The sequence below is a fragment of the Narcine bancroftii genome, chromosome 1, assembly GCF_036971445.1.
Source record: "Narcine bancroftii isolate sNarBan1 chromosome 1, sNarBan1.hap1, whole genome shotgun sequence".
Classification (NCBI taxonomy): domain Eukaryota; kingdom Metazoa; phylum Chordata; class Chondrichthyes; order Torpediniformes; family Narcinidae; genus Narcine; species Narcine bancroftii.
Window position 1 is genome coordinate 351,866,221 of NC_091469.1, and position 18,997 is coordinate 351,885,217.

An 18,997-nucleotide genomic window follows, 5' to 3' on the forward strand; every position below is an offset into this window, starting at 1 on the left:
TGAATGGTAACCTTAGAAATCTGTATCTGCCAAATGGACTATTGAACATGCACAGTCTTGAAATTGCTTCATCCATTTTTAAACTGCCAAAATCCTGATGATGCATCTAACTTGCTGGAAAACTTTGCATTTGATTTCTTCACACGTTGGAAGCTTAAAGTGGTCTCTCTTTATTGCTCTGTTTAGATCTCTTGGATCCAGGCAAATTCTAAGCTTTCCATTCTTTTTGTCCACAACGACAAGTTGACTCACCCACTCTTTTGGCTCATCTATCTTATGAATCACATTTAGGCTTTCCATCCTGTCCAACTCTGCTTTTAGTTGCTTTTGAAGTGCAATTGGAACTTTTCTGCAAGGATGTATTATCAGTGGAACACGTTTATGTGCACTGACCGTTTGTTCTCCTGGAAGGCAGACTAGACCCTGAAATAGGTCATTGTACTTTTTCATGAGTTCATCATAGATGGTCTCTCCTTTACTTTACACAAGGATACTTTTTACCAGGTTCAGTTTCTCACAGGCTGTTAAACCCAGTATGGCCTGTATATCCTTTAGTATCACGATGAATGCTAGTATGTGCTCTTTGTCCTTGTGTTTCACTTTGACCATGCATTCTCCTTGCACTGATATATCCTGTCAACTTCACTTTTGTTCCATACATCTTTGGTCTCAGTGTAACCTTCTTAATTTGTGCTCCAGTATCCAATTTAACTGAAACGTCTATGTCATTCACTTTTAATCTCAACATCCAGTCTCTGTTTTCTTTCTTGATTTCAGTCACAACGTCTACATAGAATTCCTCTATCTCCCTTTCATCTACTTCATGAACCATGCTTTGTTGAACTTGGTTCATACAGCAACGGGCATAATGGTTGCTTTTGTTGCACATATAGCATATTTCACCATATGCTGGACACTTTTTTGGTAGGTGTTGTATTTCTTTCTTTGGCTTGGCTTCGCGGACGAAGATTTATGGAGGGGGTAAAAAGTCCACGTCAGCTGCAGGCTCGTTTGTGGCTGACAAGTCCGATGCGGGACAGGCAGACACGATTGCAGCGGTTGCAGGGGAAAATTGGTTGGTTGGGGTTGGGTGTTGGGTTTTTCCTCCTTTGCCTTTTGTCAGTGAGGTGGGCTCTGCGGTCTTCTTCAAAGGAGGTTGCTGCCCGCCAAACTGTGAGGCGCCAAGATGCACGGTTTGAGGCGTTATCAGCCCACTGGCGGTGGTCAATGTGGCAGGCACCAAGAGATTTCTTTAGGCAGTCCTTGTACCTTTTCTTTGGTGCACCTCTGTCACGGTGGCCAGTGGAGAGCTCGCCATATAACACGATCTTGGGAAGGCGATGGTCCTCCATTCTGGAGACGTGACCCATCCAGCGCAGCTGGATCTTCATCAGCGTGGACTCGATGCTGTCGACCTCTGCCATCTCGAGTACTTCGACGTTAGGGATGTAAGCGCTCCAATGGATGTTGAGGATGGAGCGGAGACAACGCTGGTGGAAGCGTTCTAGGAGCCGTAGGTGGTGCCGGTAGAGGACTCATGATTCGGAGCCGAACAGGAGTGTGGGTATGACAACGGCTCTGTATACGCTTATCTTTGTGAGGTTTTTCAGTTGGTTGTTTTTCCAGACTCTTTTGTGTAGTCTTCCAAAGGCGCTATTTGCCTTGGCGAGTCTGTTGTCTATCTCATTGTCGATCCTTGCATCTGATGAAATGGTGCAGCTGAGATGTTGTATACCGCATCGACAACATGGCTTTCGATTGTCCCTTTCATTTTTGTTCACTGACCATGCCTCTCTTTCCACTTTGGTGCATTTTTTGTTAAATGGTTTATGTCTGTTCTTGTTCACTGCATCCACATTGAAGCTAGTTTCACTGACCATTTCTTTTGCCTGCGATTTTACAGTTTCTGTAGCCCCACAGAATGCTATGGCTTTTCTCCAGGTCTAGATTTTGCTCTCTTAGCAGTCTTTCTCTTTGACTATTATCTGGAATACCGCACACAAGTTTACCTTTTATCAGCGAATCAGTCAGTCCATGAAATTTACACGTTTTGCTTTTGTTTCTCAATTCAGTCACATACTGATCAATATTTTCTCACATTTTCTGTATACTTGTGAAAAATCTGTGCCTCTCAAATATCACATTACATTTAAGTATGCAGTATGCCTCAAACTGTTCCATTATTTTTTTCCAATTTCATTTTGTCTCCTTCAGCAGCAAATGTGAAGTTATTATACACCTCCAGGGCTTCATCACCCATGGCATGGAAGAAAACTGATGCTTTCATTTTATCACTTTTCTTGTCAGCTCCAACTGCCTCTCAATATAGTCCAAAATGCTGTTTAAATCTGTTCCAATTTTCAGCCACATTACCTGTCAGCTGAAGTTTCACTGGTGGATATAATCCTTCTGTTTTTCACTGTGTTCGCTTCTCTTCACTGATCAGTTGCTGACTTTAGATTTTACCTTTTAAAATATTTTCTTCTAATTTCTTTCATCCCACTTCTGAAACCATGTTTCATCTTGTGAGTTCTTAGACAACATATGGATAAAGGAAAAGGTTCTTTACTTTAAAGTTGTTGTAAACAGTACATGAAGAATGCCATGAGGCTGCAAGCCTCCATTACAGATCTAACATACTGTGTGTCAGCCCAATGCTGGGAGCCAAGTCTAATCAAATGGTAAGGCATTGCTAGTTGCATTGCATGCATGATCACTATCATTGCAGGCATAATCCTGCCAGGATTATCTCTGAAGGATCTTTGAGTCCCTATATGTTTAACAGGATCACCGTTACATGTGGCTGAAATGAATGGTGACACAGTGACTATCTTCAAGGCATTTTGGAGCTCCCACTTACAAGACTGCGAATTTAGTCATGAAATTCAATCCAAATTCCAAAGGCCCCTTAAACAGCTGTGACCAATGGTATCATGACTTGAAAACAATTAAAAATTAAAATCTTATGTGACACAAATGAATTAATTAGCTCTTTCACAGGATGTTCTCGCAATGGGATTCTGAGCAGCATATTCTATTGCAGGATTTTAACAGACTGCTCATATCTGACAAGAACTCGACTGGAATGAAATCCGCTGTTTTAACCCAATTACACTGGTAGTTCATGCTACGCTGCAGAGCATTGATTCGTGATAGCTCTTGGTCCCACATTCCATACACTGACAAATAAAAAAAGTGTAAAACACAGACTACTGGAGGAAATCAGCAGGTTGAGTAGCATCAGTAGGAGAAAAAGAATTGTCAACAATTCGGGCTTGTATCCTTCATCCAAACTTGATGAAGGGTCCATCCCAAAATGTCAAGGATTCTTTTTCTCTCACTGATGCTACTCAACTCACTGAGTTCCTCCAGTAGACTGTATTTTACTCCAGATTCCAGCTTCTGTAGTCCTTTGCGTGCTCCCAACTAATACATAACAACAGCACTGCACTTTTAAAAAACATGAACTCTATCAGCAGATTGCTTTGCTGTAAACCAGGCACAATCCCCAGTGCACCTGGTTCAGCAATGAATCAGTGATGTCAATACACCATAGCTCAGTAAACTACCAAGGCAAAATGCACTAGATGCATGTAGGGCAAATGGTACAGTAGCTCAGTGCTGAGGTGCAGGACTCAGAAATGCACCCTGGCTGGTGCTGTAAATGCAGACTGTTGTTTAGAGCTGACAGCAGCTGTTCTGAATGACGGGTCCCCATTCTATAGTCTCTCTCATTGCTTCCTGCTGGATGCTGTGGAAGCTATTGTCTCCCCTTATAATCAGCTGAGCAACTCTTCCCATTCCCGGCTTTGCCAGCTCTGAAAACCTATCAGGGCCTTTTCAAGAGCCAGGGGTCAACTCCACAATGCCTGAGACACAGTCATCATCCAGACGTGCTGCTGGGCACAGAACATGGAGGCCTAGCCTGGCAGACCCTCTCCATCCTGCCATGTTATAAAAGGATTCTGAGCAGTAAGCCTGGTCCAGAAAAATGCAGCCCAATGCAATGTGCTAAAAGTTGTAAACTAATGCAATTTCTTATTCACAGGTCAGATTTTTTTCCCTTCAGTATTTTTTTATGATTTACAACTGAATTCTCTCGAGAATTTAGTGAAATGCAAGCATCCTGCCCCTCATGTTAGTCAAATTAAGCTATAGATTCCTACCCTCTGTCTCTTTATCCAATAAATTCATGATCCCTTAAATTATTAAGATATATTATTTTCAGGACACCATGTGATTTGAATGAAACAAAAATCCTGATGAGAATTTGCCAGCCTGTCAAGATACTCATATTCATTATGCTGTGTGTATTTGTATGTTTAAATAATGAAGCAAAGTCAATATTACTTCTTTATACTGCATCACTGCACTGTTGCCTGAGGACATCACATTCATTCATTAAGGCTAATGTGATGTTTTGTGCTGTGTCTAAATAGCTTTTCTGCTGAATTTTCAACTCAAATCTCCTCCTGTGTTCCCTGTTCTTTGTCTGACCAAGAAGGGAAATTCATCATCATTAATATTTGCAAGGCAGGCCAGTTTGCTGTACCCACTGAAAGTATTATGTTTCATATTCTTGTTTGAAGAAGAATTGTAGCTTCCTTTCATTGGAAGTTAGTTGATTGAATCGTGTATCAGGGAAAAAAATTATAAGGGACTCAAGCAATGGGGACAGTAAAAATGAAGATAGTTATCTGCCTCATGTTGGTGCTGCAGGTAAGGCAACTGCCTCACAGCTACCCTGACCTGGGTGACAAAGTTGCCCCCAGGAACTTTTTAAATTTCTCCCCTCTCACCTTAACTTTATGCCCTCTAGCTATTGACTTGCCTACACTGGGGAAAAAAGACTGTGACAATTCACCTTATATATGCCCCAAATGATTTTATGTATCTCCATAAGGTCATACTTTCGCTACCTCAGCTCCAGGATAAAAGGTTCTAGCTTTATTAGTCTCTCCCTGTAATTCAAGCCCTCTAGTCATGGTAACATCCTGGTAAATATTTTTTGCGCTGCTTCAAATTTAATGAATTTTTCCTGAATATTCTCCCTGTGGCCGAGATATCCGGATTCCTCCCGTGTACCAAAGATGTCCTCATTGTTAATTGGCCACAGTAAATACCACCCCCCCCCCCTTCCCAGTGTCTAATCAGGGTCAATGTTAATGGAAATATGAGAGAGAATGGGTTGAAGGGAAATAATTGGAGGAATGGGATTGCTCTGAGAACTGGCTTCTCTCTGACAACCTGTTTCATAAGGAAGGATGGGAATGCAGGGAATTGTAATTTCATTGAAATTAAAGGGACTTAAAAAAAATAGATGCATGGGCTTGGCATAATTTACACCACTTATTTCACCAAAATCTACTGAACTAAGAACATCAGAGACAAGGACAGATAGGTCAGAGTGGGAGTGTGAATCAAAGTGCTTGTAACCTGAATGGGGCTCTGTTTGATCTCCCCACTGGGTTGGATAGTTTCTAGTTAGCTGTCAACAGTAGTTCCTTGTCTCCAACTTACCATTTCAAACATTTATCCATTTTTCATTTGAAAGATCCCATTAAATCTGCTTCCACATCTTTTAGATAATGCTTCACAGAGGATGATAAAGCAGAGCATTTAAAAACATGCCCTGGTGTTTTGTCTAGTTCACAGCTTCTCCACTCATTCCAGTGAATTAGTATGTCTCTGCTACCTTTCCCATCAACCTCTTCTGGCTCCTTCCAATGTGCAGTGCTTCAACTGCAGGCCAGCAGCTCTTTGTAAAACATTCAGAGAAATTTTCTCGACTTTTTCTCTCTGACCCTCTAGGTAAGGTTGCTTTTTTATCAAGTAACTTGCCGATTTCAAAGATAATATCATGTTTCCTTTATTCATGCACGCTTTTAAGATCTATCACTTGTGCCCCCTCCCCCCCTCAAAATGTGTAATCCACAACTTTCCCACTTTAAATTCATGTTCAATTTCATAAATTCCCGCTGACATCTGTTACCACTCTTTTCATTGTTTATTGCACCTCTGAATGACAGGTCCTCACATTTGAATACCAAGCCAAGTTTATTAGTGAATATGGTTTAGAATTGAAGAGAAAAACATCGTGTAAAATCCACTTCAAATTATCTCCCATTGTTCCCCTCATTCCAGTTATAAATCAGTTGAATTTACACTGGAGCACCTCCTCAAGTACAGAGAGCAAATTGGGTCGAGTACTCCAGTGGCATTTCACAAAGGCCTTGCAATTTTAACTTGATTCCTACTCTTCCCTTCCAAGTTCCTTGCAATGAGCCCAAAAATACTATTTCCCTTCCAAATGGCTTTCCCTATCTTCATGTTTACTTCCTAGATCTTATAAATTAGAACCTAAGAAATAGGAGAAGAAACGAGCCATCCAGCCCCTCGAACCTGTTGAGCCATTCAGTAAGATCATGGCTGATTTCTCCATCTTAATAGGTTTATCTGATGTTTCCTCATATCCTTTTACTTCCTTAAAACCAAGTTTATGTTTTTAATAACCTCAGTGATTGACCCTCGACAATCATACTCCAAGATAGAGAATTCCAAAAGATTCAGTATAATAATTTCTCCTCATTTCAATCCAAAATAGCCTATCTCTAATTTTGAGATTACAATCTCTTCACCTAGGAGAAACATTCTCCACATATGTCGAGCCTTCAAAGTATTTGAAAATTTCATTGAGGTTGTGCCACCTTTGTTAAACTCTAAACGTCTAACCTGAAGCACCCACAAACCTGAAGACCAATTGGGCAAAGTGGGAAATGGCACTTCACTAAGGCCTTGCAGTTTTGACTTGATCCCTACTTGGGGACAGCACAGTTAACATCACAGTTAGCTCAAAGCTATTATGGCACCACCAATCATGGTTTCAGTAGAGTTGGTTCATTCTCCAGGTTCTCCAGTTTCCACCCATGTGCCAAAGACATACACGGTTTGTAGTTTAATTGGCCATGTGTGCATTTTCAGGTTGCGTGACAGATGGAGTACAATGTTGGCAAATGTGAGGTGATCCACTTTGGAAGGAAAAATGGAAGATTAGAATATTATGTTAATGGCAAGTGATTGCAGCATGCTGTGGTACAGAAGAGCTTGGGAGTGCTTCTGTATAAATCACAGAAGTTTGGTTTGCAGGTGCAGGAGGCTCAAGAAGACAAATGGAATGTTCACTTTCATTTCTAGAGAGATAGAATTTAAGAGCACAGAGGTTATACTACAATAGTACAAGGTACTGGTGAGGCCACATCTGAAGTACTGCATGCAGGTCCAGTCTCCTTACTTGTGAAAGAATGTACTGGCTTTGGAGGTGGTGCAGAGCAGGTTCACCAACCTGATTCCAGAGATGAAAGGTTTTGCCTATTGAGTCGTCGGGGAGTGTGTTTGCTTGAATTTAGAAGAATGAAAGGGGATCTTGTGAAAACATATAAAATTATGAAGGACATATATAAGATAGAGCAAGGTAAGTTGTTTCCATTGGTGGGGGAAACCAGAACTTGGGGACATAGCCTCAAGATTCAGGGTAGTAAATTTAGGACAGAGATGAGGAAGAATTGTTTTTCCCAGTGGATGATGAATCTGTGGAATTCACTGCCCATTGAAGCAGTGGAGGCAACCTCAGTGAATATATTTAAGACAAGGTTTTACATAGTAGGGGAATTAAGGAATATGGCGAAAAGGCAGGTAGGAAGAGATGAGCCTATCATCAGATGAGCCCTGATCTCTTTGAATGACGGGGCAGGCTTGTCAGGCTGGATGGCCTACTCTTGCTACTAATGTTATTAAGGGCCTGTTACCAAACTGTATCTCTAAATTAAATTAAAACCTGGAGTCAGAGAGCACAGAAACTGGTACCTTGGCCCACAAAGTCCCTGTTGACCACCAGGGACCATTTTGCACAATCCATTTTACTTTCCCCACATTCCCATTAATTCCTCCCCAGGTACAGCCATTTGCATACAGACAAAGGGAAATTTATATTAGCCAATTGGAATTGTAAGAGCATAGGGGCAGGTATTTTATTCTGCCATGTCCATGCTGAATTAAGCTAACGTGAAATGTGGAAGAAAACCGGCTCACATAAAGGATATCAACATGGTCACAGGAAAAGCATGCAAAGTCAACACAGAAAAACTACTATAACTGCACCCCCGCACCACTCCACCAATCTTCTCAAGATTTGCTTTTATGTCGCGTTCATCCAATGAATCTTCACTGTCCTTCGCCTACATCACATGTAATCTCTCTTAGGGAAGGACATCAAAAGTGTACACAATACTCCAGGTATAATTCTATAATTCAATATGATTACAGAAAGATATCTTTCCTCTTGTACTGAAATCCACAAGCAATAAGAGCCTGCAAGCCATTTGTTGCCTGTTGCATCGACACATCTGTATGAACATCACCATTTCAAAAAATACTCAGCATTTTTGTTTTTCTACTGAGGTGGGTAACTCACATTTATTTTCAGTCCTGAGCACAAATTTAGTTCTTCAACCTTTCCTTTCAGAATGATCTGTAACCATTTAGTGACATCCTTGACCTTGACACCATTGATGTAGCATACCACCTGGGAAATCGCATCAATGGCCAAAGTATTTGAATGCCTATCCCAATTACCCTTTCACTGTTCCTCCTCTTCTGTGCACCTGTGGTGCAATACTCCTGGTTCTGGCTGCACTCCCCCAAGGAACCATCTCATTCAATAGCATCTAAAGGGGGAAAACCTGTCCATGCGTGAGATTTATTCAGGAATAATCACCTAATCTCTCTCTCTCTCTCTCTCTCTCTCTCTCTCTCTCTCTCTCTCTCTCTCTCTCTCTCTCTCTCTCCCTCTCTCTCTCTGTGGACATTTTTAAGCTGTAGTATGATGACCAGGAATCTGCGGTCCACAATGTAGTGGTTACTGCAGTACTATTACAGTACCAGCAATTGGGACTGGGGTTCGAATCTTGCACTGTCTATAAGGAGTTTGTACATTCTCCCTCTGTCTGAATGGGTTTCCTCCCATCATTGAAACAGACTGGGGGTGTAGGTTAATTGGGTGTAATTGGGCGGCACGGACTCGTGGGCCAAAATGGCCTGTTACTGTACTGTATGTCTAAAAAAAAATGTTCTAAGCCTTGCAAATGTACCAGCATCACCAGAAACTGCTCAAGTTCCAAAACCTGAGCTGCTGAAGCTAGTCAAGCAAAAAAGCTTCCTCTGCGCACCAATTTTTACTAATTTCTTGCAATGTTGTTTTGTTCTTTTTTCCTACCAAACTTCACCATCTCGCATTTCTTCATGTTATAAGTAATCTACCATATTTTTGGAGAATGATAGGATTTTTTTAAAAGGTAAGGAAACCAGGTAATAGGGATAGTCTGGGAAGATGGAATCGAAATAAAACATCAACCATGACTTGAATGAATATAAAACAAGTTAAAATCACCAAATGGCTTGTTCCTGCTCCAATTTGTTTTGTTCTTACTCCAGTTTCTTTTGTTCTTATAATTCCTTTGTAGATCAGATACAATTGGGTTGCTATAATTCTAACATCATAATTTTTTCTCATGATCATAACAGAAGACAGATCTACAATAGAACCTTTGATCACTAAAGCACAGAAATAGGCCCTTTAGTCCATCTTGTTTGTACCTATTCCCACCCAGACTACAGCCTTCCAATCATTTCCAACCTTCTCTTCAGTGTTGAAATTGAACACACATCCACCACCACTGGCAGCTCGTTCCACATGCTCATCACCTTCTGAATAATGAGAAAAAATATTCCTTTTGATCTCTAACAGAAAATCCTGGGCTTACCATGAATGTTGAACAGTAACCTTTTTCATGTGTTTCATAGTAGATATTACATTAACATTTCTTCAGGCAATCCTGTCCACTTTGCTGGTTACCTGCCATTCATCAGAAACAAGAAGAGAAAATGTAGGAAGCACTCATTAAGTCAAACAGCACACTAACAATATCACAAATGGGTCAGAATCAGAATTTGTTGTCACGAACAGGTCATGAAATTCGTTGTTCTGCAGTAGCAGTAACAGTGCATATATTGTTATAAAATTACATTAAAAATAAATAGTGCAAAATAATGGGCAAATGTGAGGAAACGTCTGTGGTTCATTTTCCATTTAGAAATCTGATGGCAAAGGGGAAGAACTGACTTTGAGCCACTGGGTGTTTGTCTTCAGGCTCCTTTCCTCCTTCCTGATGGTAGGAGTGTGAAGAGGGCATGGCCTGGATGGTGAGGCTCCTTGAGAATAGAGGCTGCTTTCTTAAGAATCCACCTCTTGTCGATGCTCTTGATGGAGTGAGGACTGATGCCCGTGACAGTACTGGCCAAGTTCACAACACTCTGTAGTCTTTCCTGTCCTGTGCATTTGTACCTCCATACATGACAGTGTTGCAACCTGTCAGAATGCTCTCCACGATACACCTGTCAACATTTGCAAGTGTTCTGTGACGTACCAAATCTTTTCAAACTCCTCACAAAGTATAGCCCCAGGGCAGATCCTCAGTGTTGACTCCCAGGAACTTGAAGCTCTTAACCTCTTCCATTGCTGACCCCTAATTGAAGACTGGTTCATGTGCTCCTGATTTCTCTTTTCTGAAGTCCACAATCAGCTCCTTAGTTTTGCTAACACTGAGTGCAAGGTTGTTGTGGCACCTCCCAACTAGCTAATCTATCTCTCCCCTGTATGCTTCCTCATTGATGTCTGTTATTCTGCCAACGACCATTGAGTCATCGGCAAATTTATAGATGGCATTTGAATTGTGCCTCGCCACTCCCTTTCCATTTCTGGTTTTGCTCTGAAATTCCTGCAAGTGGAATTTGTGATGTTCATATTCAGTGTCAGTTTCATTTAAAAAGTGAAGTTCACCCACACATATTTTAATAGCTGTGAACCAAAAAATACAGCAAGATGCAAGCAATATGAAACTTATCATAGCAAAAATAATACAACAGGATACCTAGAATTTTCTCTCCAAAACATTCTGATATTCTTCAATTTTTTTTGCAGATTGAATATTTTATACATTTGCCAATGCATTTCAACCATTTCACAATCTTCCAACTCCATTCTTGGTCACTGAACCAGACCATGTATATTTGATCTGTTCATTCAATCATTAAGTGAACTTTACACTCCATGCCCCTCTTCCTCTAATGTAACCCTGATAAAAGCTAATGGTTTAAAGATTTGCAGAATTTGGATAGATAATATTGTACAGCGTTAACATTCCCCAGTCTTGTCCATCTTTGATGTCAGTCCTTGAAATCATCTCTATCCTCTATCCTCAAAATCAGTCACATTATTAACTGTTTTCTTTTTAAAATATTTTTATTAATGTTAATACAAATAAAAAATAATTTAATAAAATGATATAAACAGTTCCACAGAATTAATAAGACATTCCATATAACACTAACAATCATATATTGTAAATCATATCTGTAATCCTTTTCTTTATAAAATATTTTATATCTTATTTAAAGCATTAACAATTAAACATCTCAATTTTACAATATTCCGAGTACATTTAAGAAATGTTCTCAAATTATGAACTAAATTCAACACTCCAAAGCACATTCTTAATAATGTATCAAAATGTAATAGCAAAAAAAATGAATCTAAGGGGGAAAAAAAGAACCAGAAGAAGCAATTATATTTTTTTTCAAGGAAGTTATAAAATTTCCCTTATTTCAAAAAAGGGTATTTGCAATTCTCTACCCTTATATTCTCCTTCTATAATATAATCAATTTTTACAATTCTCAATGACATTATTAATTCTAAACTATCCCCTACTATGTTTTTTCCAATTTTTCACTATAAATCTGTGAACTTCTAAGATGCTCATGACTCATCAGCATCATCCTGTGCCTAGAATATATAGACATTAAGTGGAACGAGGGATGTGGCAAGAAATCAATAATATAATGGAACCCAAGTGAACCTTGCAAATTAAGGACAATGGCGACTCCCTTCTGGACAGACTAAACACCTTCCATGCACAATTTGAAGAGAAGAACAGGATGATGCTGAAGAAAGCTCCATGTCTCCCTGATGAACAGGCCCCCTGCATGGCCGCAGCTGAGGTGAGGAGAACCTGTCCAAGGTGAACCCACACAAAGCGGCAGGACCAGGCAACATACCTGGTCGGGTACTGAAGGGCTGTGCAGATCATTTGACAAAGGGCTTCATGAACATCTTCATCACCTCACTGCAGCAGTCCATTATCCCCGCAGGGTTCAAGACAGCCACCATCATTCCAGTACCCTAGAGGGCAACAATAACAGGCCTCAATAACTACCGCCCTGTGGCACTGATCTCCACCATTATGAAATGCTTCAAGTGTCTGATGATGAAATACATCAAAATACACCTCCCAGAGAAGCTAGAATCACTTGAAATCACCTATAGAAGAAACAATTCCACAGATAATGCTATAGCCCTGTCCTTCACTCCATCTTGGCCCGGCTGAAGAAAGATGCCTCATATACCAGGCTGCTGTTCATTGATTCAGCTCAGCATTTAATACAATCATTCCCCAGAGTCTAGTGAAGAAGCTGTCCTCGTTGGGACTCAACTCCCCTCTGTAACTGGATTCTGGACTTCCTAACGGAAACACCACAGTCGGTCTGTAGCAGAACGTCGATCGCCGTCATGCTGAGTGTTGGCACACATCAGGGCTGTGTGCTCAGTCCACTCCTGTTCACGCTACTGACCCGTGACTGCATCACCAGATCCAGCTCCAACAGTGACATGTTTGCAGATGAAACAACAACTGTTGTTGGCCTCATCAACAACAACGAGTCGCACTACAAAGAGGTGGAAAATCTCGTGAAATGCTGCGAGACTAACAACCTGAGTCTCAATGTGGCAAGACGAAGGAGATAATCATGGACTTCAGGAGCACCAGGAATGACCACCCACCACTACACATCAAATAACTCTGTAGAGGAGTGAGTGGAGAATAACAGGTTCCCTGGAGTTCACTTACAAATGATCTATCATGGACACTCAACATTTCCTCACTTGTCAGGAAGACACAGCCGCAACTGCATTTCCAGAGAAGACTGAAGCAGACAAGACTACCGACCACCATTATGTCAAACTTTATTAAGAGTCCTATCAAGATCAGCCTGGCCAGCTGCATCACAGTGTGGTACAGATGCTGCAGAGAAAAAGATTGGAGATCAATCCATAGGAGCATAAGAATGGCAGGGAGAATCAATGGAGTCTCTCTCCTCCCTCCATTGATGTGATCTACCAGGATTGTTGTCTGAAGAGGGCGTGCAAAATCATTGAGGACCCCTTCCACCATGCACACAGCATCTTTCAGCTGCTCCTGTCAGGAAAGAGTTACATGAGTGTCAGAGGCTGCACCACCAGGCTGAGAAAAGATTTCTTCTCACAGTTGGAATGCTGAACAACAAAAAGAACTACACAAACTAACCATCTGAGACTCTCATATTCATGAAACAACATTTATTTATTTATTTGTATAGATGTGTACTAGTCTTGCATATGTACTGTCTGTATGTGTGTCACGTCTGATTGTGTGTCTGCATGTTTTGCACCCAAGACCGGAGAAATCTGTTTCATCAGGTTGTACTTATACAATCAAATGACAATAAACTTGACTTGATGTTGGGTTTGATCCTATTGTTGTGCAATGCACATGTAATATTGTATATGCTTTCAATCCTGAGACCACTCAGCATTTTAAATGGATAATGAACTTGGTTCTGTTGAGAATATCTAGTGTTATACTCTGCTCTCAGGTATTTGACACATTGATGGACACTATAAAATGCAGCCTCCTTCCATATGAGCAAGGAAAAGCGCAATTTGACCAGGTAAAATTGGAAAGTTCCCTATAGTATTAAGCAAATACTTTTTATTTGGAAATTATTTCAAGTCCTAAAACAGGTATTTCCATTTGCATCCCATTGAAATCTGAATAAAAGAAAGAGGAATCTTTAATCTGAAACAGGACCCTCCAGTAACTCATAAGAATAATTTGTTTACATAAACCACATTTCCCAGAAGATGCCATGTTTCGTCTATTGCTCTGGACTCTCCAGATATCATGAGTCAAGCATCGAAAGGGTGCAACCATCAAGAAAATATTTCATTTTGATTCGAATAGTCCAGACTCCAAGCCTACTTAAACCTGTCTTTACAATTTCACGCTTGTTGAGGATAACTTTCTTGCTTGGCTTCTGCCTGGCTTTTTAAAAAAATACCAATTTATCTTTTATCCCATTTTAACCTGTATGAGTAATACATTTGAGATATAATAAAGAAAACAACCATTCATTTTAAACTATCAGATGCTACAATCTTTTAGTATATGGGGGGGGGGGAATAAAACCTCTTTCTGAAGTCAAAGGTATTCCCGTTCCATCCTCTGAACATTAACTTTGAACATCTGAACTGAATGATGTCCTTGATATGTGAATGATAGCAACTTGACTGGCTGTTACATTTGAGTTTTTTGACTCTTTGGACTATTCTATTCAATCATATTAAACTTTGTTATATGTTGAAGTTAATAAATAACACATGAGTAAAACAACTAAATTAAACTCAGAAAAGCAAGACATTCTTTAAGAGGTTAAAAAAAATCATAATATGACTTCACTGCAAAAGTCACTAAATGCCATAAAACTGATGAAAGTTTATTTTCATTTTCCAATCTCTCATGGTTCATTAGATTAAAGGCTTTTGATTAACATGTTGTCACCATCCGAAAACAGACAGCCAACCTAAGCAGAGGCAAGCTTAGATATCCCTGATGAAATCGGATGGAAATTTGAGGATATTGGTTCTAATTGCCATCATCTCATTCTTCAAATGAGAAACAAGATTGTTGAAAGGCTTCGTCAAGTGATTTCCCTGTTTAACGAAGTTATTTAGCTGTCACGTCACTTTGGAGAAATAAAGCTGGCAAGTTTTTAAAGTATTTTTTTAATGTTTACCTAGACTATCATATTTCAAGGCACAGAAATAAATCTTCTTGAGATGGAATGATCATTCATGGAATGATCATTGATACAAACAGACCAATTAATAACTCTTCTTGAAGTCAATTGAAATCTCAAAAGAAGCCTTATCAAGAACTTCCATTTAACTTCATCCAATTGGTAGTATAGAAATCTCAGCTCAGAAACATAATAAGTAAAGGAATCAGGTCTTTGCCTATATATATACACTCTAGTATCAAAAATATTAATTCACTTTCATCATTACTGCAAAGTTTCTTTGTAACTAGTTTGGGGTTACCTTCCTCTGATAATGTCATTTATTGACATTTAGGACACAAATAATCCCTAATTTTGGCTCCTTCCTGCTTCTGAAAACCATTTCTTTTTACTTACTCATTCAAACCCATTCAAGATTGTGCACACCTCCAACAAGACTCATCTTTCTGAAGAGGACATGCTCTTCATTGCCTTAGAGTCACCAGTGTACAGATGGAGAGGGCGGGGTTTTTTTTTACCTCCACTATACTGGCAGATATGGGAATAAATGAGGCAGAAATTCCATTCACTTGCGTGCAATCTTCCAATGAATACAGAAATTGGCCAGTCAGCCCAGAGAATGAAGAGTTAAGCCTGAGGTTATGAATGATTGGAATTTGGTTGCTTTACATGGTCTGTAATTAGCTTTGGACAAATGCTTGCCTCATCCATTAGCTCTCCTTATTTTTAAGAAATTGCTGGAGTTTCATATTTATTTCCCATGAAACTGCGCCTGAAGATCGAAAAGTTTAAAACCAATTGTTTTATGATAATTATTCCTCCTGTCACTTGCTTCCTTTTGGATTTTATGGGACCTGAATGTCCAGTGTGCAGCAGGTGGGGAGGTAGTTTGTGAGGCATTATGTTCCTTCTGCCACTTTTATAATACTCCTGTGTGGTCCTAATCCACAGCCTTGAGGATGCCAATGCTAACCCAAGTTCTTTTACACTAGTTTGAACATATGTGGCCATAGATTTGCAGGAGTCAGTAAAGATGTCGTATTGCTTTATGGGAATCCTTTTCAAATTCCCAGCTGTGGTAACAGCAGCACTACTGCTGGTGTGGCCCCAGGAGTAGCAAAGAAACATCTTCCAGCACACTTTCACATGTTCCTACTGGCCGTCTGTCAAGCCTGACAGCCCGTACAAGTTTAAACCCTTCAGGGTAGAAGACCACGGCAATGGATCAGTGTGAAACTCACTGGCAGAAGTCCTCACACCAGTCTGTGGGCTGCTGGACACCGGGTTCCGGGAACCAGGCATTGGGTGCTAATGGCGAGCAGGGCTGACAAGCTTCCTAACCATATTGAGGGTTTGGATTCCAGGGCCGACTAGGATCCATTGAGTTTGGATTCACTGTTGGAATGGACACAAGGGCATGTAGCTGTTGAAGTTACAGGAGTACATGAGGTGGCATCAATGGAGGAGGTAGCGGGATCCATGGACACCTGATATCTCTGAAGGGACTCCCCTTTGGTTCTCTGTCTTTGGTAGGTGTGCTGGATTGGTGGTGCCTCTTTGTGTGCCTTTACCCGCAAACAAAAGTAAACAATTTTGTGTATTTGTGTACATGAAAATAAAGGAACCTTGGAATAGATGGTCTGTTTAGGAATCCGATCAAGTATGAAAATGATGTGGCTTGCCCAACATGGCTAAGTGAATGTGATTATACCTGAGTACTGGGGATGTTGGTATGGGAGAGAACAAAAGGCACTTTTACACAGCCAAAGAACAGCAGAAAATTTTAGGAAAATTTCTGCTCTGGTGGCAGTGTAAAAATGCCAGGACAGAATTTTTTATGCAAATTCCACCCCGTAATTTTTCCACCCAGGCCGTTACACATTTTTATGGAGCGGCTGCAGTGTAAATTGACCGCAGCCACTCCGTAAGAAACAGGCCTAATGAATACAATGCTCCCCCTCCTACAAATGCCGCAACACAGGAAGGCTGTGTAAAAGTGCCTCTGTGTAAACGACCACATCGGAGGTAAGTATGCTGATTTTTTTCGGAATCATTCTGAAGTTTCTGTATAAAAATGCCCATCGACAATGGTTCACTTCTCCTTCCTGTAAATTTTGAGGAATTTGCAGACAGAATTTTGGAGATAGTTCAGGTGTTGGAGCATATAGTAGACCATGAGTTTGGTGCAACGTCTGCTCTTATGATCTTTTTTCTTTCCCTAAATGAGTAAAGACTGTGCTAGTGCAATTATGATTTCCATTACCTATGTCTACATTCACTAAAAGGTAACTTCTGGACATAGAGAGTGGTCCTTGTAATTGAAAGTTCTCTTTAAGTTGCATGATTGTTGGTTTGTTATGTAAATTTGCATCTTGGGGTCTGAAATAATCAAATTGTTCAATCTCATTCCTGCAAGTACCTGTAGTATATATTTTTTTTAAGTTTCTTCTATCTTTTTATCTCTCCGTCTGGGGGACGTAGCTCTGAATCCCTGCTGTGTGCTGCTCAAAACAGCAATTCTCCACAGGAACTTAGATCATTGAATATCTATGATAATGTATTAGATGGACAGCAGCATGGAACAGACAGGCCATTGCTCATTTAATTTCCATGGTTGAATCTAATGTGCCTTAACTAATAGCTAGGATAACTATATCAGGAATTATAAATTGACTTCATCAATCAAGATAAGATTAGCTGAAAGTGTGCATTTTTAAATGCATTCATGGGATATGAGCATCCCTGAGAAGATCAATATTTAATGCCCATCCCTAATTACCCTTGAGTAGATGTGGTGATCCACTTTTTTTGATTCAAACCAGTTGGTGCAGTGAAGGTGTGGTCTCCTGCTCCTGATGAGGAGGGAACTCCTGGACTGTGAACCAATAATGATGAGGAACTGCAATGTATTTCCATGCCAGAGAAGTGTGCCTCAGAGGGAAACCTGCCAGGAGAGCATCCTTTCCTGCCATCATACCATAAGAGTGCAAGTGGAACAGAGGGAGGTCACCTGGCCATTTGAGCCTGCTCTGCCATTCATTGAGATCTTAGCTGACAATACTATTTTCCTACACTATCCCCATATTCCTCGGTTCACTTGAGATCAAGAAATCCATCAATTTCAGTTTTAAATGAGCTCAGTGTTTGAACTCAGACCACCAGGGTAGGGAATTCCAATGATTCACCATCCACCTAAATAAGAATCTTCCCCTAATTCACCCTTAATACCTACCCCTTCATCTGTGACTCTGATACATCAGGCTGGGGAACAAGTCTTCCCTGTCAAGCTCCATGAGAATTTTCTATCTTCCAAAATGAATCACCTCTCACTTTTATAAACTCTTTAAAAAAAATAGGTCTAGGCTACTTTATCTCTCCTCATCAGTGAACTGCCCATCCAAAGAACAGTTGGCAAATCTTCAGGGCATTTTATCTAAGTCAAGAATATCCATATGTTAGTAAGGAACCTGGAACCGTACATTGTACACCAAGGGTGGTATCACCTAACTATTATATAATTGAAGTTGGATATATTTACTTCTTTATTCAAATCTTCACTCATAGGGCTAATTTTCCATCTGCTGCCCCAAATGCTCAGCTACATAAGAGTTTTCAGTGCCAGCAGCAAACTTGGAAAAATGTTATTTCACCCTCTAGGCCAATTTGTTAATATATATTGTGAATATCTGGAGGCAAACGACCTTGTGGTACCCACCAGACACAGCTTACCATTTTGAGGAGGATCTACTTATTCCCACTTCTTGTTTACTGTTTGTTAGCCAGCTCTCAGTCCTTGCTGGCATGTTAATCTTATGTCCTTCAAATCTTGTGAGCCAAATTCCTGTGTGGGTCCTTATTGAAAACCTGGAAATTGAGATACACCTCATCAAAACATAATTTCCACTTGATAGATCTTAGTTAACTGCTCAATAATTATTCTTTGCTTGGTGTTAGGTTATTTCATATTCAATTTAGATTTCCAATGTAATAGGT

The 18,997-nt window shown here is 40.2% G+C and overlaps 1 protein-coding gene and 1 long non-coding RNA gene across 11 annotated transcripts in view; one reads left to right on the forward strand and one right to left on the reverse strand.

The window, feature by feature from the left end:
* Positions 1–18,997, forward strand: part of LOC138749384 (cadherin-20-like) — a 262,479-nt gene that overhangs the window by 95,326 nt on the left and 148,156 nt on the right. The gene's annotated exons all lie outside the window — the stretch shown is intronic.
* LOC138749406 (uncharacterized) overlaps positions 1–18,997 on the reverse strand; it is a 137,184-nt gene that overhangs the window by 49,045 nt on the left and 69,142 nt on the right. For 3 of the 4 annotated variants that reach the window (XR_011348618.1, XR_011348614.1, XR_011348612.1), the window contains 2 exons: positions 18,734–18,868; positions 9,819–9,910 (listed from right to left, as the gene is read on the reverse strand). This is a non-coding gene — a long non-coding RNA (uncharacterized lncRNA). Of the gene's footprint in view, positions 1–9,818; positions 9,911–13,116; positions 13,366–18,733; positions 18,869–18,997 lie in introns of those variants that run through there. The other variant, XR_011348615.1, reaches the window with a different exon arrangement.